Source organism: Chelonia mydas, chromosome 10, assembly GCF_015237465.2.
Source record: "Chelonia mydas isolate rCheMyd1 chromosome 10, rCheMyd1.pri.v2, whole genome shotgun sequence".
Taxonomy (NCBI): Eukaryota; Metazoa; Chordata; order Testudines; family Cheloniidae; genus Chelonia; species Chelonia mydas.
In genome coordinates, this window is record NC_051250.2 from 73,580,173 (window position 1) to 73,603,976 (window position 23,804).

General features: G+C 41.7%; 1 long non-coding RNA gene across 1 annotated transcript; it reads left to right on the plus strand.

Annotated features, from left to right (window-relative positions):
* The first annotated feature begins 18,881 nt into the window (after positions 1–18,881).
* Positions 18,882–21,865, plus strand: LOC119567241. Its single transcript, XR_005227168.2, has 2 exons — positions 18,882–19,727; positions 20,759–21,865. It is a non-coding gene; the product is annotated as an uncharacterized LOC119567241 (long non-coding RNA).
* Positions 21,866–23,804: the final 1,939 nt, after the last annotated feature.

Consider the following 23,804-nt stretch of genomic DNA (forward strand, 5'->3'; position numbering starts at 1 on the left):
TGGTGTTGCTAAGAGAGATCAATCCACAGCTAAACTGAAACCGTACAACAGCATTGCCTTGTCAATGCTTGTGAATTGAGCAGGAACATGGCAGATAGCATAAACCAAAGGGAAGAGATGTTTTACAGTTTTTTATAGTTACTATTTGTGAAGGATCCTTGGACTTAGATCACGGACCCCAAACCTTACTTGTTAGAAAATTACCTTGTCATCAATTATGTCAAACAATTTTTTTAAAGTAAGTTACAAATTCGAGGTCCAGGTTGTGAGCTACAAGACCATAAACTGGTTAACAAAAGGAAAAATAAAGACAGGACAACTGAGAAAGATTTGATAGGCCACAAATAAGAGTCTATTGTGAGGGCTACACTTTGACTGTTAGTTAAAGATCTTGCATGGATTATGGTTCTCCTCATTTTATATAATGAATGAGAAGATTTTGAAGGACTATAGTGTATCCTTAATCTTTGTGCAAAGATCCCATTAAAAGTGATGAGAGTTATGTATATAGAATCAATGGTCTTAGGTGAAATGGCTATAACAGATCTTCATTCATGATACCTGTAAAACATTTCTCAGAGTGGAAGAATGTTAGGAGAAACATTTATTCAAAAACCTAAAGCCATGGTAGGACACTCTGAGCATGCCAATTGTTTGGTATACTTTAACTTTATCAAAATCAGGTTGGAAACCTGAATCTCAAGTGAATTAAGTCCTCATATAATTGGGCCTTTCACATCAAAGACATATTAGATTCACATTCTGGGTCTTTACATGGACTTCAGTTGATTTTGGTCAAGGTCCTCCATTAAAACAGATTCTACGGTAAAGACAACATCTCCATTTTGTCTGTCCATGTTGCCAAATGGGTGGGTTTTATGTAGCAGACTTGTAGGATAGATCCACTCTGCATTGCCATAAATCTTCCCCTTAAAGGTGTTAAGGAGTTTTATGAACATTAAGAAATTAAGCCAGCACAGTAAGAGAAGGCTGAAATGCAAACCACACATACAAAGTGGTTTATGGCTGACTTCCAGATTTGTGGGTATCATATCAGAAGCATCTTTGAAAATGTAGCCAATATGGTTCTACTACAAAGATAGGTTCATCTTGTACTAAGAAGTCTGCCAAGAAGTTTGCCTAGAGGTTTGGCTACCTGTAAGGATTAAATTCAGGATTTTGAAAATATTGCAACAGTTCTTCTGTCAGATAATATTAGCCTTAAAAATAGGGTTATTCAAGTGTGTGTGTATATATATCTATCTATCTACCCCCCCCCACACACAGACATATACATACACATACCCCCGGCCAGAATTTGGCTTTTATAGCTTCTGCTATACAGTATCACCATAGTGCAGACTGCTTGACTTAAAAATTTAGCTAAGGTCTCTCACTCTCTTTGCTGTGAGAACATGCTTTGTGCATGGCTTTTATTCTTATGCTGAATGTGCTTGGGCCATAAAGCTCAAAGAATTAGGCAGGGTGGCTTCTCTTGCTACGTGACTGGTCTTCAACTGTTTTCCACTCATTATTAGAAGGTCTCCTTGTAATCTGTAAATGGCCCTAGTCTCCTAAAGGTTTATTTCTCTCTCTCATGAAATTTAACTTTAAAATAAGGATAAAACTTTATACCTTTGTCTGATTCACCACATGACCACCTGGCACTTTAAGGTTGTAAGCATGACAGTTTCTCCCTGGGTATTTCTAGGACATCTTCAGGAAGCTGTGCTTTTCCATGCCAGGCAAAATCTACTTATATTGATGATGAAAAGTGGAATAGCTTGGGCTAAGCTTTGCGAAATGGATAAAACAAAGTGTTGAGTGAGAGAAAAGGTTCTACTAAGGCCTTGACTATAAAAACATTTTTCTTTAAGATTCCCCATTGTTGCACTACCACCACGGGAACTTCACTGGTGGTAACAATGAAGCACTCAAATAGGGTGTTATCCAAAGCTTATTGAAATAACTGGAAAGACTCCTCTGGATTTCAAAGGGCTTTGAGTCAGGCCTATAGACAGTTCAGCAGTGGCTGTTGGAGTTTTAACCACTGTGTTTTCCAGTTCTGCCATGAGTACCACTAGAAGACATGGTGGTTAAAATTCTGGCCATAAGTCTACACTAGCACTCCCGCTCTTGCTGCCAGTGAGGGGAAATTTTCAGAAAGACGCTAGGGTAGATGTAGACAGACAGATCACTGATAAGTTAGCCACTTTGTCATCTAGCCCTTCTCTGACAATGGTAGCTAAAACGCCAGTAGCTACTCTCACCATTGTTGTCAACGGTGGAGCTTTATTGGTGGTAATGCAGCAATGGGATACTTTAAGAAATATGCAAGTGTATAAACAGCACTAGAAGAGACTGGGAGGGACAATTAGAAAACAGGATGAAAAGAACTGGAAGAGAAAGACCAACACATGTAGTTCTGATCTCAAAGCAATATTATCTTGGCTTTCATCTTCCTTTTCTCTTGTGAGTCAATGGTAAAACACATTGCTGCATATTTTAAGTTTTCCATCTTGCAAGCTTAAATTTCACATGATTTCCTCACTACTAGTAATTTCTGTTGATAGTTTCCATCTCTACCTTTGATAAGTTTAGGTCCAATTGCCTCAAGAGTTCACTCTGGATTTGTGCTGGTTTACACAAATGCTATGAAAGCACTATCAAATGAGGGACTGAATTGTTTTTGTATATTATATCATACTTTGGTGTGGTATCCTATCTTCTTATTTGTGAAGTGCAGAATTGTTCTTGTAGCTGTGTTCATCCCAGGTTATTAGAGAGACAAGGTGGGTGAGGTAATATCTTCTGTTGGCCCAACTTCTGTAGTGAGAGAGACAGATTTTTGAGGTTACATAGAGCTCTTCTCTGGTTTGCCTCTAGGTCACATTTAAGCATGTGGGTTTGTAGTTGCCTGTAATACAATCACCTAGTCAAGAACATTTGCTTTTCTTCTCTTCCCACATTTTCTTTTCCCTTTGACTGAACTTTGAATTTCAATATTGTTGTCAAATTTGTTTGAGGAAGATGCTGAAGAAAAAACTTTCTGGTCCATCTGGTGGTAAATAGAGGGCATTTTATTTTTGCTTTTGAATGTCAATGGATTATTTATACTGGTGCAATGTTCTGAAGAGATAAAATACTCCCCACTGTGCGACATGCAAATCTCTGGAATGTAAATATAAATAATACTTGTGCGTTCATGATCAAAGACCCTTTTACAATTATTGTTGAATATTTGGGTCCAGATCCCCATCCTCTATAAATCAGCATTGCTCCACTGAAGTCTGTGGAACTATGCTGATTTATTAAATAAATAAAGCCTACAGATTGACAGGCTGGCAGCCTTTGAAAATGTAATTCTCTGTTTATTCATGGAAGAGCGATGTCAGGGACAGCAACAATGCCTCCTCTCTACCCACCCATACCTCTCAACCCTCACCTGGAGAGACCATTTCTATGGATAAAAGGATAGCATCATTTTCATGCTAATTCAGTCCTTGGCCTCTCTGCTCAACCTACCAACAAGGCTTGCTAGCTTAGTGCCATTTGTAATGTGAACTCCTTTCTACTGAGAGCTGGACCAAGACCATCAACTCATTTCACATAGGTCACTCAACAGCTGTCTGACGCTAACACCTTTCAGTCATTACCAGCCTGTGCTGCATTTTAACATACCTAAACGTGAAAGTCTCCATATTCCATTAAATGTTTCTATAGACATTTACTTTCTCTCGTTGAACATTATCCTTCCTTCAACATTGTACATAGTGTGACAGATTTATTTTTTAAAGCCATTCTAGGGCTTGGTGCATCTGCCTTTGAAGTGAATGACAAGACTCCTACTGACTTCAGTGGACTCTAGATTTGACCCTTATTGGCCAAATTAATCTAAAACCCCCAGTTTAATATAATGTATTTGCACAATAGATTCCAGTTACATCATCCCAATACTAGTTAGGGGAAACTTCTCATTGGTATGTACATAATAAATATATCTTTATTTCCAGGCATGCTCCAAGACAGTCACTTTTATTCCTTTCCATACATGGTGCCTTATCTAGCCAATGCACATAAAGCAGAACTTGTTTGTATAGAACAGGAGGTAGACACTTGGAAGAATACTTACTTATTTATATTTGCATATGGTTCCAGCGAATATATACTAGACAAGTGCTTGCTTCTTCTACTATAGTAAAAGGGCACAATCATTAACTTTTTAAAACTCTATGATTTTACTGATATGACTGGTCTATGCATATCCTGTACAAATGTATTCTGTAGGGATATGAATGTAAAGTGTGCTATTATATTATCAGTTGTTTCCATTTTTTTCTCCTTGAATACTTTTAGGTGAGATCTCAAAGAAGAAATGCTTTTGTGATGTATATTTGGTATGGAGTGAACTTTTTTTGCAAGAAGTCTGGGCTACTGTTGGTAGCTAGTTAAGAGCTCTAAGTCCAATGAGGGTTTAATGCTGTGATGAGTGCCAGGGCAGAGCAGTCTAACAATATAAGTCTGTTGGACATGTTGTCTGGGCTGTCACGTTCAATTTGCACATGACCTCCTGGCCAAAAAATGGGAAAGAAGTGGTAGAATGTGGGACTGAAAGCTTATATTATTGCTTTGACAGCTTCACTCATCTAGAAGTAATGCAAAATGCAATTTATATTTATACTCTCTGACCTTCTGCACAGAGAGGGAAACTATCTAATGATGGGCCATGGTAGCAGAGAAAGAAACAGATCTCAATACAGCTGGAATTTGTCTACATTTTTTGCTTTTCAACCATTCAATTACAGTCAAAAGACAAATGAAACATGAAGAGTGCATTGGGAAGATAGTGACACAATTATTTTATAGTGAGTAGGTTCTGGCTTTGAGCCTTGGCAAAGGTTGCCATACACGCCTTATTTCACTAGATACAGATAATCTTCCTGCTCCCACTGGACAAATCTGCTCTGCTTGTAGGTGCGTCACTCTGGCCATCACAGAAGGAGAAAAAAGACATGAGCGAGTCGGTAACAGTCTTTCTGTGCATTTGGATATTGTTGAGAGAGGCTGATACTAATCCTATTAACTAAGATAAGTTAAGTCAGGCCTAATTATAACTGGCACATTATTCACTTTTGAGGAAAAACAGGAAAATAGGAAGGAAGCCCCATTTCCTTTTGTTACAAGGAGTACTGAAAGGGCTTGTATCTGCCCCACAAAATCTTCCTTTTGGTTGTTACAGAACTACTGAAGAAAATGGTAGGCTCTACCTGAAGATCCTTAACACTATCTTTTTGGGACAGATCTCCAGTTGTCGTAAATCTGCATGACTCTGATGACATCAGTGCATCTATGCCAGTTTATAGCAATAAAGGATTTGGCCCCAGATCCAGCCTTTTCCTTAACTGTGGTTAGCGACTAACTTTTTGCTTCAGATAAAGGGAAGTTTTGACAGCAAAAGTTATCTTACATAAGTCTTAAGAAGGTGTGACAGACTCAAAAGATAGAAGAATACAGAGGAGGGATTATGAGTTACAATCAGTATTACACAAATTATTATCAGTTTGGTTTTTAGCATTTCTTCCCATCTAATCTGCCTTTCCTCAGATCGGTCCTGATCCAAAGCCCACTGAGTTAATGGAATGACTGCCACCAATTTTACGGGGCTGTGGATGAAACCCAGAGTTCAGTTATTGGTCTAAATCATTCCATTATTTTCCTAATTCTTTTATTCTGGCCCACCATATCTGGATAGATGGTATTTGTTTTGATAGCCATAGTGGTAAAGTCCATGTTATTGGATAAGAATTCTAAACAGGTATTCAGCTTTGTTTAGGAAACCCTTTTTCAATAGCTGTAGTGTCATGATTTCTGCAAAAGTAGAGCAGGCAAATGATTTTTTTTTTTTACAATAGACAGACAGTAATAATAAAATCCAGTGAAAATGAAATTGACAAGGCAGTTAATATTTTAGAAGGGAACAGAAATGTGGAAACAAGGGAACTGATTGAGGAATTTGAAGCAACTGTACAGCGTGAAGTAAACTTTTTTTTTTAATGAGCAAAACAAGAAAATGTGCTAGATAATAATGAGTGGGTTATTTGTGCGGCGTTGTTGAGACAAAAGTGTATTTTATCTTTCTTTCAGTTTACTTCTCAAGGAGACAGAATATATGGTTGTAACTATTAAAGTTCTCCTAGTGGTTAAATATTACTTCTTATAGCCCTACATTTGGAGAAAGGAATATAATTACATCTCAAAAATATTGCATAGAGAAATGGAATAGATTTAAAAAAAAAAAAGCCTAAATTTCAAATGGCTTAAAATGATCTTGATCTAGAATTCCCTCCCTTCTAATGCTTGATGCAAATTCATGGCTTTCCAATGTGTAATACTTGAATGTATAATAAACACTGTTTCACTGAAGGGCTATATATTCCTGCCTGGAGAAAATGTGGAACTCAGTTCTGCTCCAGCCCTAACTATTAGGAGAGTCGGTAAGGGCAGGGGAGGGCTTTACTCTTTGGAGTGACAGAGGAGGGGGATGTGTGTGTGTGTGGTTGTGTGTGTGTGTAAGGGGCATCTTGGATCCTGAACCTTCTTGTAGTTGGTGCAAGTGGTTAAATCAATACCCATCTCGGTTAGGGCTCCAAGCAAAGCGGCAGGGTGGACCTTGGGACTGAGATAGTGACGGGGGGGTGGGAGGGGACAGCACATTTTAAGAGGTCGGCTAGAATATAGAAGAGAACAGCTGATGGATTTGTCCAGGTCGGATCCCATTGACGTCAAGAGGAGTTTTGCTCCTGAATTCTGTGGGAGCAGAATGAGAAGCTTTTATTTTGAAAGGAAGGAGAGGAATGATCCTTGCTTATTAAAATACCCCCATCCCCTTTATCTTGCAACCTCTGGACTGCTGGGTTGTGTAGTAAATCGTCGCCCCCAACACACACACACACACATTTTGCAGTTCACTGCTGAGTCACTGAGTCTGGGGAACAATTCTAGCACCTGATCTGGCATTTTGGAGGATTGGCTTTTAAAATCCACCTCCACTCCCCTCCTCTTTGTTTTGTGTGTTTATTTTATTTATTTATTTTTTCTTCACAGCACTGCGAAGCGAAGCAGTTAATAGTTTGGGGGTTTTTTCCCTACCGTTTTTAACCCACAACTCTGCCCCCTACCTGCCCTTATAATCCCCTCGCATGTGCTGGTGACATCACATGGCCATCAGCTCCAAGTTCCCGTCCCCTGTAACTGTCATTAACTGCTGCAAGCAAATGAAAAATGACTGGGAGACTCAGTGGCTCCCACCAGTGACCTTGGGTATTATTAGAATGACCTCGCTTTGGCTTGACCATTAAAAAAAAAAAAAAATCTTGATATCATCACAGAGGCTGTGTCTGAATCCAGCCTGTTCTGAAATAGGCTAGGAGGAAGCAGGGGAAAACACTACAGGACGCAGAGTAAATGTTTTGCAAAAATACAGCGTCCATAAATACTTAATCGCAGCCCAGTCTCAGCCAGTGAGCTCCGCAGAGACTGGCCTTTCGGGAGGACAGTTTGGGGGGTGATCATTTCAGTTTGCAGGGCTTATGTTTAGCTGGATCTGCGGTTGTTGGTCTTGAAACGTGCCCCTTTAGCCCTTCAAATGCTGCTTGGCCTCACAGTCTCCTCCTCATGCCCCGATCATTCACTAAATATGCGTCTACTAACCTCCTACATGGTCACGTCTAACCTTTCTTGATCCTGTGTGTGTGTGTGTGTGTGTGTGTGTGTGTGTGTGCGTGTCCTTGTTTCTTTCAGTGCACTTTACTACTAATAATAAATATAATAAATACCTTGGGACGGATTCTCACTAATACAGCCACAAAAAAAGCGTTGTCCAGAGGAGGTTCATTACAGCTTTGATTGAAACTCGGGGGGTTAAAAAAGAGAGTCCAACTGTCTGTGTGTATAATGAAAAAGGCTAATTTGGCTCATTGCCCCCCCCACTTCTCACACTGTCAAAGTGAACACTGATAAAAACAGGATAGTCGGCTTAAAAGAAGAAGAAGAAGCCAAACACATGGCTAGAAGGGGGGAAATAGTGTCCCATTAAATATTGTAATCGATAGCTTGTCAGCTCTGAAGCTGTAACGTTTTCCTTATACAGTGCCTCGTTGTTTAACAAATGACCCTCTGAGATGCTCTGACAGGCTGCTGGCTCTCAAGGTGTTCGGCCGGTGTGCTGTGGTGTTTAGTTGTGAAACAGTTAAAAAACCTGGAGGCAGACAAAAGAGAACCTCAAACCGCTGCCCTGCTTCTTTTCTCTGCTGTCAGTTGGAAATAGATCTGATGCCCTCTGGACTTTAACTCCCCACCAAAAGGGCATTTTATTACAGGTTATGACAAGTTGCAGAGAGACATGGAGAACTCAATAAGAAGCAGCAGCAAGTGGAATCAAAAAAATACTCGAGATGTTTTGAAGACAGAGCGCAGATGACTTCAAATGACAGGTGTTAGCAGAATTCTTGATGCAATCAGCAGGATTTCAAACACCGCATCTTTAGCAAGCGCCGGGAAGGGTTTATGGGCTTGAGGGGTTGCTCACCAGCAGTCCGGCGCCTGCCCTCTCTCTCCCCCCGACCCCCCCTTTCTCTAATATCAGTGTCCCTGAGCATGCTTCGTTATTAATACCGTCCCTTCGTCATACAGTAATGAGCAATGACTCGAGAGCGCTAGAGTTGGCGACTCTTCTTCTTCAATGGGCTTTTAAAACTTCTTAGGGCTTTTGCTTGTGTGTGCTAGGCTTTCTCCTTTCGAGTTACACACACCGTGTGCAACCCACACACAGAGACTCTGTATAACCAACACTAATAAGTTTTCAGTTCAACAGTCTTCCATCTCTTTTCCATTTGGGGGTCAGGAGGTCACCTGCTGGGTATATCCAGAGGTCCATATGTATACTACCTGTGTGGTTATCATATGTATAGAATCAGACCATAGGTATAGACTTATATAGGTGTGTGAATATCTATCAATCATTGCATGTATTTTCCCTGGGCAGTGGTTTTATCCCTACCCCTCGCAGTGCCTGTCACGTCTCCGGAAAGTGAAGGAATTATACCCAGGACTTTACAGAGGCTGTCATGCTCTCCCTAGCTCTGTCCCTAGTAGCATCCACATAAGTAGACTTCGCAGGTGTTAAAAAAAACCCAAGCCTAACAGCTGCTCAGGGACACTTTAAACCATCTGATTTTGCAGGATAGGGCTCCCTTTCTAATTCTCGCTGGCAGCTTTTCAAATGCCTTTCATTGCTGATTGCCAGTGGAAGATGACTCTATCTCTCCCTCCTAACTGAGCTCTCCACTTGCATTCGCCTCTCTCCTAACAACCTGGGAACTAGAGCCTCTACTTTGCTACGTTTCCAAAGAGATCCAAATCTCAGGAGTTGGACACAGGGCTTGAGTTTGAAACAAAACAAAACAAAAAGCTTCGCACGGCCTGGGGTGTAAATTACACTCTTCTGTCCGGGCAACTTTATCCCAAATGAACGAAGGTACACGAAGAATGTAGAAGTAGCCACCCCCAAGGGGCACCTCGCTAGATTGGCAAGTGTGAATCCAAACAAATGAGCCTTTATCAAGCAAAGATAGAATGAGGACGTGCCCTGTGAAGCTGTGTGGATGCTCCAAAGCTTCTCTCTCACCAGCAGAAAAGTTGGTCCAATGAAGGATACCTCCTCACCCCCCTTGTCTTTCTGCCATGCCCTATGGGTGTTCTTTGTGCCAGGCTGCGATGCCATCAGTTCTTAAATAAGAAAGGCTGAAGTCAGAAGCAGCTCCCAGGACTCACTCTGCACAGATTGCTTTAGAGTTTCAACCTTGCTATCCCAAACTGACGCTCCTTTTCAAACTTAGAGACCCTGCCTGCCTGCTGGCCGTGTGGCTACCACGAACTGATTGCTTCTTGCTAGCCCAGCTTGGGTGATGGGTCTTCCTCTGGGGTTTCTCATTCTTGGGCTGTTGTTCCTTAGTGCAAATAGTTTCCCCTGGCAAAAACAAACAAACAAACAAACACAAAAAAACCCCCGAAGTGATGCAGTACAGAGAAGGGGAAATTTACAAGGCAGCCCATGTTCTAATCGAAAAGGTAACAGAGTTACACTCACACACAGGCAAAGTTCCCAACGGCCTGAAGGGCTGCTCCTATTCTCACTTGTACAGATAAGTCCTTTTGCTAAATTATTGAAAGTTGGCCTGATGTTCCATTCGTGTACAAAGTTCCGGAAATCTGACAGATAAAGGTATTTATCTATTGTTCGGATAAAACTTAAGCCACATCAAACTACAGTAAAAAGAAGACGTAAAAAAATTGGTTATTTCTTAAATGAAATAATGCTAAAATATTATACTCCTTTAAACCACATCAAGAGGAAAACTTTACCATAGCGATACAGCAGGAACTAGACGGCAACCAGAATAATACTGATATTATCCGTTCTATTGTCACTCACTGATTTACCCGAATGTATGTTTCCCAGTGAATATATATACTACAAGAAGCGATTTCTTTCCCCCTTTTGTTATAAATTTATTTCAGAATATAACTAAAGATATACCAATAAATGATATTATTCCGCCCGCAAACTAACAGAGCCTAGATTTTTCAGGCTGCCACTAAATTTATGGATTAGGGGAGGGCTAGAGGAGATCTTCTATAAAACGTTTTAATCATAAAAGTTCTCCTAAAAATCGAAGGCAAGCAATGTTGAAAGACAAATGAGCGTGGACTAGTCGAAGTGTGATTCATTGAACTTTGAGAGTAGCAGCCGTGTTAGTCTGTATTCGCAAAAAGAAAAGGAGGACTTGTGGCACCTTAGAGACTAACCAATTTATTTGAGCGTAAGCTTTCGTGAGCTACAGCTCACTTCATCGGATGCAGTGAGCTGTAGCTCACGAAAGCTTATGGTCAAGTAAATTGGTTAGTCTCTAAGGTGCCACAAGTCCTCCTTTTCTTTTTTCATTAAACTTTGTTTCTGTTTAGGTAAATAGATAGAAGGCAAATGTGAGGAACTATACCACGCTCCAGATGAGTCAGTGTTTGTATGTTGGATGCAGGCAGTATGTTGTTTGCCTGAAGCTGCACTCTCTGATATTTTTTCCAGGTTCAGACACATTTCAGGAGCCTGTCCCTACCTTTTTTGCTTTCCTCAGACTTTGCCTATATCATCACCACCTTTTGCTTTTACACGGCAGGCTGCTGAGTTAGTCCCAAACTCTCAAAAATGTGAACAGCAAAACAAACCACGTGAAGGTGCGTTATCACGTAGGAGGCATGATCAATGTCACATTGCTCTGGCTAACGCAGGGAAATAATAATAATAGAAAAATTAGGCTTCTATTCAACACTATTACTCGATGGACAGTTGGGCAGTGGGTTTTTGTAACAGCAAAAGGTGCGAAGGAACAGTTTGGTTAACCTCCATGAGAGTAAAGGGAGAGAAAGCTACTTTCTGAGAAAATCTACGAGAATTAGGAAAACGCGACATACAACTGTCTGACTGTAAACAGCTGTTTCTTTGCAAAACTGCTGGAGGAGAGTCGAACAGATGGCAATCTGATGGAGCTAGTCAACAAGTAGGTTTGCCCCTGTTACATAGGTAAAGAAGGGATCGCCCTTCCAAGGATTCCCCAGCCCTTGGATAATAAACTCAAGTGTCTGCCTGTCTCAGCCCTGTCCATCTTCTTTAGCCAACTTGACAAAGTGGAAGAAATATGACATGTGAATTATTAAAGAGGAAGCAGTTGACTTTTAACCTCTGTAGCTTTTTCTCAGAACCCATTACCTGAGAATTTATCTTGCAGGAATGACGGTGTCTGAAAACCTGGAAAGGAAGAGGCCAGGAAGAAAACACCCAAGACAAGAGTTTTGAAGAAAAGCACCAGATTTCACCTCAGCATTTGCACCACTCAAGAGATGGATAACGTGTTAGCGAAAACAAGCCATGCCTCCTTAGAAGTGGATCAATTCGCCACAGGGAGCCGGGGAATAAAATCCGGACTGAATTTAAAAGGGCTGCCACCACTTAAACACCTTTACAATATAAAGAAAACAATGCAAAGTTTCTCCGTTTTTAAGGTTTGTCCTTCAGCCCAGTGCTTTAAATTAATTAATTTCTGGACACTACAACTTTATAAATAATAATCCAATCCCGCGTGGGTGAAGAAGCCCACTTGTAGTTTTTGTGGGGGTGGTAGGAATTACTTCTCATTTGGATCAGTTCTCTGCAGACATATATATTCTGTACGCCACTGTGCAAACATTATCAGCCTTGCTATGAAAACGGCTCACTGAGCCCTGCTCAGCGGCAGTCGTTGAAGTTCTAGGATGAAATATACAAACATTCTGTCCATGGTTCAAACTTTAGCAGATCTGCAATAATCTTCCCAACAAAAGTTTCTTTGTGCTAATTTAGCTGCCAAGTTACTCGGAGACCGAGTAATTCAGCAGCTGTTTTTTTTAGAAACAAGGAGCAAAGGGGCATATTGAACAGTTAAGGCTTTTTATAATTTGGGGGGGGGGGGGGGGAGACCAAGAAAGATGGAGTCGATTTTTTTCTCCGTCCTTTGGGCGTAGATCTGTATACACCGTTGCCAGGCTGAATGTAATAATTGAATCGCTCCCAAATCTTGGTGATAGAGCAGTCAGAAATGACTCCATCTGACAGCAGAGCCATGAGGCAAGTGATGGATACCATTGTCCAAATCTGACCCTCCATTAACACCACCTATCAGCATCTGTATTCTGTCACCAATTCCCATCCCGGAGCCAAGAGGGGTGACTCTAATATTCTAAGCACATTGAAGGCTTCCATGCTGAGCTCAACCCTGCATCAACTAAATGGGTGGAGAGGATGACCTAAACCTTGCTCTCTCTATCTCAACTCGCCTTATTACCCCTCTCCAATCCCATTGTTTTGCAGGTGCCTGCAATTTGCTCCTTATCTCCTCTCTGTTTATGAGGGCTCCTTTTTATTCATACAAAAGGAGAAATGTTATTAATATTAATTAACAAAATAAAAAATGAAGCCGTTTTGGGAAGGTACCAAATGAATAATCTCATCCTCTAATTGGAGATGAAGAGTGGGGGGGGGGGGCTGAGGGGGGAGGTGTAGAGAAACAGATGACCTACTGGGTGACAGGCACAGGTTGGAAGGGTGACATTTTATTGTAAGCCTCCCTATGAAAGGAAGAAAAGGAAAGGACCAGTCAATTTAATGCAGGGACCAAGAGTGCAAGAGTGTTGCTAAGAGACAGAGATGCTGCTAAAGTTCTATCAGAAGCTGTACCCTGACCTTATGCAAATAGAGGCTTCCAACTCTTTGTGGAAAGGCTGAAAATTCCACCCACTGTGTCACCAATACCTGGCATCGAGCCTTTTATTCAAATGTTCTCTAAAAACACACACACAGAGGATGTGACAAAGCATGACACATTTAGGGCTGTATAAAAAAAGGGGTGGGGGGGGAAGAGGGAGCCGATCTCATCGTGAAAATGTCACCCAACCATACCTTCTAGAGCCTGTGTCTTTCCCCTGCACTGAAAAACTAACTTAAATATTCCCAAACGGCCTTAATACAAGTCGATTCAGAATGATAAATATAGAGGAAAGCGTTCCTGCTTATTCTGTACGTCGAGGAGGCACTGGTCAAAGAAAGAAATAAAAAAAGCAAAAATCATAAGCCCCACTTGATCAAAATACTTCAAGATCAAAACCAGGGACAAGCTGAGATTAGAAAGGGCCCAGACCGATAGGAAACCGTTATATTTAGCAGAGCCAAAGGTGGAACTGTCCCAGATAAATTCAAGCTCAACCTTAAGCAGAGATCCCTGGGATTCAAGGTGAAGAGACTGTCTCTACAGAGGCTTCCTAGTTATTGCTGACAACAGAGAGTCAACACTGTTGTAAATCAACACAGTCCAGCTCCTGACAAAAGCTGGTTAAAAACCGGGTTACACCAGTGTCATTTAAGTGTGATCCCAGGAAAAGACTGCTACAAACAGTGGGAGGAAATTACAAATAATTACAACTTTCTCCCAACTATTTTAACACACACACATTCCATGCACCGAGTTTCTGACAGTTCTTTAACTTCTAAGGCAATTACTATGAATCAATAGCGGTCAAGAGCAAAAAGAGGTAACCAGTTATTCGTAGTGCAGGATTGCCCCATTTCTCTGAGTAATAGTTAGATTATATACCTGTGTTAGGCTGAAAGCATTACGGTTTTTTTTTTTGTCAAGGATTTGCAGCTTTGCACTTCGTCCAAGATAAGACGATATATTCAGGGCAAAAAGCAGAGTGATGGTAGGTATGCCACCTCTAAAATCAAAAAGCAATAACATATTCCAGTGGGCGGGGGAGAATCGCTGTCAGTTATTCTCTTGGTCTAACTTTAATGGTTGCACAAGTTTAATTCAACACTTCTTTTTGTTACCCCGGCTGGTGAAATGACTAGTTTGATTTCAATTCAGTTGATTCCCAGTGCACTTTTGTGACTTTTTACTGACAACAATCCTTTCATAGAAGTTAGTGCTGATGCTCATTCTATAATCAGCAATGAAAAATGACTCCGTTGCAATTTGCAAAGTTGATGACTCGTCTTTAAAACGTACAGGGCTTGATTATATTCTCAAACTGGTCAAAACCTGTTTTGTTGTTGTGTTGTTTTGTTTGTTTTTATTAAAAGAAAATAACCAAAGTTCTCATATACATCCAGGGTTAAGACATCTCGTGATTAGTATGCATATATTATTATGATTTTGGCATCTTATTTTACGACTCAGCAAAAACAAACAAACAACAATCTGACAAGTTGCCATTTCTGTTTTATAAATTATATAGATGGAAAATTATAGCCCTTTCGAGCTTGATCGTATTAGTAAAACTCAGGCGCAAAGTTGTTAGATGTGTAAACACGTCCACAATGCAGATCAAACCTGTGAGCATGGAAAGGGCGTTTAAGACTCTATATTGGATGAAAACCTCTGATTCCAAGTGAATGGAGTAAATGAATTTGCTGGTGCAAATTGGCGATTGGATTTTTTTTTTTAATAGTAAGACTTTTCATAATGCGCACAATAGGATTAATATTTCATATTAGCAGTGTGTGTATGGTGAACTTTGTAATGGGAAATTCAATCGCCGCTGTAAATATTAATGGAATATGAAATGAAGCCACCGTCTCCATGTAGCACTGACAGTAAAGCGGAGTGAGCATGTGGCGGCCCTGGGGCGAGATAGGCCTTTCCTCTTGTCTCTCTCGCTTTATTACATTAGCCCAAGCCCCTCCGTACAGTGCTGAGCTCAGAAGCTGAAGTGCACAGGTCACCCATGACAAATGTCCCCATGTCTAGCCAAACAAGGCCCCCCTGGCCCTCCCGTTACATCTGCCCAACAGGCCCCTGGAGAGAGCTTGAGGGTGTCTGTTACAGGTGAAAGAGATCTTTAGCGCAACTTTCCAAACGCATTACAGGAGAAGGAGACGCTACTTCAGGACTTGCTCCTGCTGCTGTGGCTAAAAAGCTCTGGGCCGCTCTTCTGTGGCCTGGATACAAGATAGCCCCCCGACTCCTCATCCCCAGCCCAAACTTTAAGCAAACATCAAGAAGTCAACACAAATCGAGTGAGCCCATAACCCCCCGGCTACGCCCACAGCAAACGAACGTGTGTGGGGGAAAAGATCCAGCAGGCTCCCCTTTCTTTGAAGGAGTCCTGGTGGCCAAGGGAAAGTGGAGAGAGTCTGCCTTACACCTACAGTTAGGGCTCTCCGTCACAAATCACTGAATGCTCTGGACACGGTGCGGAGCTTCTTATTCACACCTACGGGGGCAGGGACTTTTGAAAGCCACTTTTGTTCTCTCCGAAATTGCAACCCTCAGGGAGTTAAGCCAAACCGTTTTAGCACAGCAAATGGACAGCTAGCCGAAAGTTAGGTTACTTTTGGTGTCTTATTTAGCCCCCCCCCCATCACACACACCCACACCCACCTAAATGGTAAATTTGTGGCTCTCTCTCTCTCTCTCTCCCTCTCTCACACACACTCTACAAAATACAAAGCATTTTTTGTGCAGTTCTAATCTGTACGTGATCTGTGTATAATCAATAGCACCTGGTGACACCATAAACGAACTGCACATTGTGTGTGTGTGTGTGTGTGTGTTAGCTGTGATTTGTTTGTTATCTTTCTGATACAAGTTCAGAATTTGCCACCTTATCTAGTTACATTCCATATTCCCCAAAAGGTCATATTAAACATTAATAGAGAGCTGAATGCCTGATGCCACACAAACACAATTGACTTATGTTGTTTGGAGGTGTAAGTGATTTTTCGTGTGTATGTGGGTATCCTGAGAGGTCTGTGATCATCCCCAATTGCAGTAAATAAGACGTGTGCCATACCACCGACGGAACCTCGTATATTCCGACCATATCCCAACAGAGGTCTGCAGAGCAGTGTTAGATATCAACTTTAGCATGTAACGATATTGGCTGAAACTATCAGCACAACGGTGCAATTCTGTGAACACGGGATCTTTCCTGTATTCCGCTGAGCTCCTAAAGCATTGCAAGAAATGGCCGGCGGTGTACAGGGTAGGGGAAAGCATCCATGTCAACACTTTTTGGATCAGCAGCCATTTATTTCAACACTTTGTATAGCAGCAGCGTTGTCGCTATCAGCCTGCCTTTTCCATTTCCAGCATTTCTCTTGTATAAACAGCACTTAGAACAGCTTCCCTTTAGAGTGGACATTAATCTTCATTTGTTAAGAGCAGACTTGTCAGAATTTACTCGTGGTGACTGAACCATGTTTCCCCTGTATTTGTAGCTGCAAAGTGTCTTGCTTTATCTATTAAACTTCTCACTTTCTCTCTGGCACTCGGATTTGTGGGTAGATGCAGGGACATCTAGGTGCCTAGGCAAATATTTAGGCAGGTGCTTAACTTATATGTGCCTGAATAATACCACCGATTTCAGTGGGAGTATTCTCGTGATTTAAGCACGGGGGGGGGGGGGGGGGAGGGGGGTAAATATTTGCAGGATCGGGGCCTATCACCTCATGTATAATAGGATAAGGGACTTTTGGGGTGTATTATGCTAATTAAAAGTGCAAAGTTGAAAGCAGAATGGTAACAAACACAGTGGATCAAAAACGCACTTGTATGATACTCTTGTTCTTACTTTGCCCCTGAATATTCAACCTACTTCCATTTTCACCTACCTGACTGAAAAGCGGGCACTGAAAATTCAGCGCATTAAAATATTCCCAGTTCTTTTCACAGCGCACGATCAAATCGTTCCACACACAGTCCCGAGGAAATTAATTACTCCTATATTAATTCAGTCCTATAGGTTTCTTCCAATTTCTCTGGCATACTGTCTAGGCGAGCACTTATTTATATATTCCTTGTTTAGTTTCTCAGACATTGCAATAGGAAATAAAAGAGAGATTTGTATATTGCGACTAGGAGACTTTTTTGGCACTATATTATTTAATGGCAAATCAGTTACCTTAATTCCTTGAGCCTTTCAAACACCAGCTTTGTGCAGTTATGAATGAAAAGACACCCTGATATGCAGCATGATATTGGCTCTGGCCACTTCTGCATTTGCTCGTTCGTTGAACCGCTTCCATATTTTTTTTTTTGTCAGCACTGTGGCTCATGTACTTTAGACAGTGTCTGTCTGTGGCTTCATTAAAAGCTTTCTATTATATCCCCCAGGAAAGTGCAACCGTCACCCCTCCTGTCTCTTTAAAAGAGTTATACTTTCAAAGAACATTTCCTCCCCCTCGGCCCCCTTTACGGAAAGGGAAAAGCAGTGGATACAGGTTTTGTAAGTGTTAAATAACTTTCTCAGCGTGTATTAAAGGAAGATTGTACTTTATCAACAGCTGATTGATGCTGCCATGAGATCCTCTCGGTTTGTCTAGAGTATGATATTTATTTAACCTGCTGGGGGACTGTGTTCGGGGGCAGCTTGCTCCTGCTGGCAAGAGCACACACATTACACACTACCCCAGGTATTCTGATTGATTGTTCCCACCCCAAAGCCTTTGGATCATAATTTAACACAGCAGGTCCTACTGCACAGACTAGGTTTTCGGGAAATACAGTGAAGGGTTTCTGTGAACTAGGACGGCAGGGCTGCTTGGTTTTCCTGACTATCTATAGTCTTTAAAGCATATTTCCTTTTATTATGGGACTCGAACTCACACAAGCCAATGGCGTCAGTCCCTTAAATGAATTCAGATCCTTAAAAAAAAAAATCTGCCTGGACATACATATTGCCTGGCACTTGCAAATCACACGAGTATGCAACACAATCACCCGTGGCAAATAGTTAATTGCGGTTGATCAGTTATCGCAGTGATTCTCAAACTTTTGTACTGGTGACGCCTTTCACAGAGCAAGCCTCTGAGTGCCACCCCCGGCCCCCTTATGAATTAAAAACACTTTAAGGCCATTATAAATGCTGGAGGCAAAGCGGGGTTTGGGTTGGAGGCTGACAGCTCGCCACACCCCCCCCCACCCCCATAACCTCACGATCCCCTGAGGGGTCCTGACCCCCCAGTTCGAGAACCCCTGAGTTACAGCAAAGAAGTTTAGGGGGGAATAGAAAGTCGGACTTCAATTTTCTCATGAGGCTTTTCCCAGATTAAATTCAGTTCAGAAAGTCCTTTGGCTGTTAAGTGTAGATTGTCCCAGGAGGGAAAAACACAACATCCCAGCATTGCAAATTGTGATGAACTAATGTGCACTGAGGCAGGTCATTACTTTCGACAGCACCCTCCGACTGCAACACTGCAAAGTTTTCATATACAGCCTGCAACCTCTGTTTACCTGATCAACTGTCAATGGTAGGGACCCAGGACAGAGTCTTTCTTAACACGGTCTCAAAGGGAATAAGCTAGGTAGGTAATTGGCTATCTATCAATCTACTGCATATGGAGAACTGACATTTTAGCTTCTGACCCAAAGCCCACTAAAGTCAAAGAGAGACTTCTTCCCACTGACCGTCATGGCTAGTAAGTCGAGCACACAGATAGACTGTCAGCTTGGTTGAGATCGTAACAAACGAACTAGCAAACGATTTTCCAGCGGGTATGGTGAAAAACATTTTTTTTTAGAAAATTGTCTACAAATCGGTGACTTATCTGTTAAAACACCCTCTAGACTAGTCACCTTGAAACCTAGGTCTGTCCATCCGGACCCTCTGCTTTCTGATCTTTCCCATCTTTGAAGGTAGAGTTTTCTTGCCCTTTTAATATGAAATACTTGGTTGTTTTGTAAGTAACAAGCCCTCTCCCCGCCCCCGTCCCCCAAAAGTGTACTTTTGGCTCAAGTGATACATACAGCAACATCGGAAGAAATCAACAAGCCACATAACTGTGAGCAGATAAAAACCCCAAACTTGGCCTGAGACGGAAAGAAATGGATCCTGTCCCCAAAGAAAGAGGGGAAGCGTTATTTGCTGTTGGGTGGCACTGAATACAGACCATCATCTGCACGGTCCATACTAACATCCGCTTTCTTTGCCCACTGCCCCCCCTCCCTCCCAAAGCTGGCCCGTCCTCTGTCCAGAAAGCACCCGTCCTATCTGCCCTGCAGATCTTAATTCCATAACAAAAATGTTTGCAAGGCTCCAGGAAGTGCCATCTTTGTGCTAAGAAAACAGCCGCTATCAAGGTAAGTACACACACCGGGATCAGGGAGAGGGAAAGGGCAGCCTGGCGTAAGAAAATATTTACCAGTGACTCAGGCGCAACCAGGGGGTGCAAAGTCTTACCAAGGTGACTGAGAGGGCAGCGTAGGTGCCAGCTAATAGACCTGCTCTAGTCACATGGGTCAAAGGAGTGTTGACAGATCATGTTAATCGGTAATGTTACCTATTGTTAGATATCTGTGGGTCCCTGGTCTTCAGAGGAGGCCCTTTCTTTAACCCCCTCATCACCGTATTTCTTCCAACGAGGTATATATGTAAAAAATATCCCCCCCTCATCCCAAGCAATTACTTAATTGTGATCTTTTTTTTACACTTGCGGACCTGACTTCTAGTGAGGGAAAAGGACCAAGGTTTATATGCGTTTATCCTCCTGTCCGCTGGCTATGAACCCTTCCCCTGGCCTTCAAGGGAGGGTTTAGTATTTCCCAGGAATATTTCACTCCAGATTCAGCGACCCAAGGGGACACTCTCCTGCTAGCCCTGAACCCAATGGAGAAACTCTCCTTCACTTCAGCTGGGCCCCAGGAACACACGCTAAAAGAAAGGGGCTCCCGAGAAACGCTGGCCCTGGGGTTCAAGCCACATCCTCACAGGCTGGAGTCAAACGAATAGAAAAATCTCAGTCACCAGGGGACAAAGAAGGGGAGGCAAAGTCCCAGCTAGGTAGGATGTCCTTCTTCTTCGATGTTCTTGGGCCAGCGAGGGACCCTAGCATAAAGATGCTCTGATACTCACTCGATAGATTGTCATTCTTGACAGACTACAAACAGAGCATCAGTCTGTGATGAGCCACGCAGCCTGTGATCCATTTGTGAATTAGGATGATCTCTAAAACGCTGATTGCAGTAGTTATTTCCCGCCTTAAATCCTATTATTTAACAGAGATGTGTACATGCAATAATAGGATATTCCCAGGCCAGCAACACTTTCCTATGATACAAGTACAAGACTGTATTCTCCTTGCAATCATTTCCCTTCCCTTCTGTTTTGAAAGGCGCCTGAGAAAGCGATCAAGACCCCCCAAAGGCCACTGGGTAAACCATCCAGCTGCGTAGAATGGTTTGGGCTCCGCATCCTTTTAACCACATAATAACAGGACCGTGTCTGAAGTGTTGCTACTCAAGATTTAGGATGGTTCTCCATTTCTAGCCTTTTCTCAGCGAGAAGGGCCATTTCCAGGCACTTTCGCTTGTACCTGGAATTAGGGGGAATTTAATGAAGATGCTAAAGGTAGGTTTAGGGGTGAAACAGAGCCTTGAGGATGTTCATTATAACACTTTGGAAATTAATCTGCCATATTCTAATCTCGATTTTAAAAGCAGTTCTGGTCAAATCAGTCGAAGGTATTCCGGATATTGGGAAATCGGTGGGGAAAATGATGCCCACTCTAGGTGTTAAATCCTTTTATCAGCTGCCGCTAATCGTGTCTCTCTTTACAGGTCTTGGGGGGCATTTGTGCTAAAGATAAATCCAGGCTGTTGTAACCATTCGATCGGCTACAATCTATGCAGCTGGTAAGAAAGGGAAACAAGATAAGTCTCTGGCCCCAAACTGCTTGGTTTTAGAGGGGAGGAAAAGTGCACAGTTTTATTGTGTGCCAGAGACTTGACACATTGCCTGCTGCTTTATTGACAAAGTTAAGCAAATCACACTTAAAAACATGATTCCTAGGCTCTGTTATAATGAAGCATATATGTTTTTAGGGCTTGTTACAGTCTATTGACTATTTTCTGAATAGTGGCCATTGTATTTCACTCGCAAAAGTAAATCATGCAAACAACCCTCAACAATGGTTTGTGGTTTTCCTACACATGCTGACTTTAACCTCCCCACATCAAACCACACCCTTTTCTCTTGTAGCCAGTCTTCCCCTCCCCTTTCTAATCTCTTCTTTTTAAAATTGGTTTAAAAAGAAAAAAAGATATCCAGTGTGAAGGTGTATGGATCAAAGAGCAATCGGAGAGATCAAACATCTTCTAGTCAACCGGGGTAAATGTGGCTAACCATCAATGAGAAAACAATGGAACACAATTATGTTCTCCTCTAACTGCTGTGTTTTACCGACAATAAAGGAAATAAAATATACTCGTGTTCTTCTGCAGCTTTAGACCTAAATATTGTTTTATCCTTTGGAAAGCTAGCAGGGGGGACGCCTACGCACTTTCCCTCACTTTGCCCCTTCACTTTTGCGTCAAGCCTACGGTAGAAATCCCCGTCTTCTGCGTTGATTTGGGTTAATTTCACACCACAGGAAAAGAATCTTAAAACGGAAACAAACAAATAAACCAACAAAAACGATGAAAAGGTTAATATACCAGGCAGGCTTGTCAGTTTCTGTTATTGGGATGCTCGCTTTGGGAAATGTTAAGTTGCTTCCACTTCCCCAAAAAATATTTTTTTAAAAACTTTTGCTCCTTCCAAGCCTCAGCAAATAGACAGACTAGTTTACACAGTTGGTTATGACAAACGAATTAGGTGTCTTAATGAATTAATTAATCAATTCATTATTCTTTAAGTATACTTTCCTAAGTAAGCACACACTTTGACTTTCCCGTGAGGCAGCTTTTTGCTAGATCACTTTTTTTTTTCGTAGTGTGGCTATCAGAATGAGATAATGTCCAAAGAGGTGGAACCTAATCAGCTTTTTAGCTGAGTTTAAAGAGTCTAGAGGCAGTTTAAAAGTAGCTTTGGTCATGTTTGCTGGCTAGCTGCACTGTTTGCACTGCCACATGATGATGGAGAGAGTAATGCGTTTGATAGATAAGAGGAAAGAGGCTAGCCAAAAAGCAAGGTCATGTATGATAAGAACTGACAGTTTTACCCATTTTTCACGCACTTAAAAGGAAACTTTAAAATATTAAGGGAAACAGAAGTAAATACTGAAGCACACTACATTTATCACAAAACAGTACACGAACAAATCTTGCATCTTATTTAATTAGCCCAAAACCTTATCATAGTTTGGAACATGTCAAGCAATAAAAATCAATGTTTCTCCATTTTCTTAGCAGCAAGGTAAGTTCTTGAAACACGCTGTTCATGGGATAATCACACAATTCACTTTCCCCTTTTGATGTTTTATCTAACCCTTTGAAACAGTGAATTAAATAAGTTATAAGCTGAAGATAAGATTCTGTAAGTGTAATCCCCTTTGATAAGGGAGTGGCTAAGTTTTTAAAGGAGAGCAAAAAATCAGGGAGGAAAAGGGAAATTAAGCTTTTCCATACTCTCCAGATTAAAATCTGTGTGTAATAAGAACACTCATTTTATTTTTTGAAAATCCATATCTAAAGTTGCATACAGGGCCAAATCTGGGTTCCAAGAAGTCAGTGGCAAAACTCTCATTGGGTTTAATTTGGCCCACCGTAAGCTAAAAGTATTTTTAACTACTTGTAGAGCATTGAAAACAGAATATTGATTTCTGATTCCATTAAAATATTTCTGTTTTATTAGACACAGTGGAATGCAAAACCAAAACGTACTATATCTCCTTTCCCAGGAAACACCCCTGTCAGCTTCAGCTGGAGTCTTGTTTAAGTCACAGGTGCAAGATGAGTTGCTCTATAGCCAATACACATCTCCCACAATTATACTATTTATGCCCTCAAAGCACTTAAAGTAACATTTTCCGAACCACATAAATGATTTAGGAGCCTAAGCCTCATTTTCAGTCGTGATGTAGGCATTTGGGGTATGTCTACATTGAAATTAGATACCTACAGCTGACCCATGCCCTCTGACTCAGGCTCATGCTAAGGGTCTGTTTAACTGCAGTGTAGACTTCTGGGATCAGGGTGGGACCCAGGCGCTGGGTCCCTGTGAGCTGGGAGGGGCCAAGAACTCAGACTGTAGCCTGAGCCCAGAAGTCTAAACTGCAAGGAAACAGCATTGCAGCCCAAGTCCCGGGAACCCAAGTCAGCTGGTACCAGCCGGCCATGGATTTTTTTTGCAGTGTAGACATACCCTTAGGAGGCTAAATTTCATTGAAAGTCAATGGGACATAGGCTCTTAAATGTCTAAAGGCTTGTCTTCATTACCAG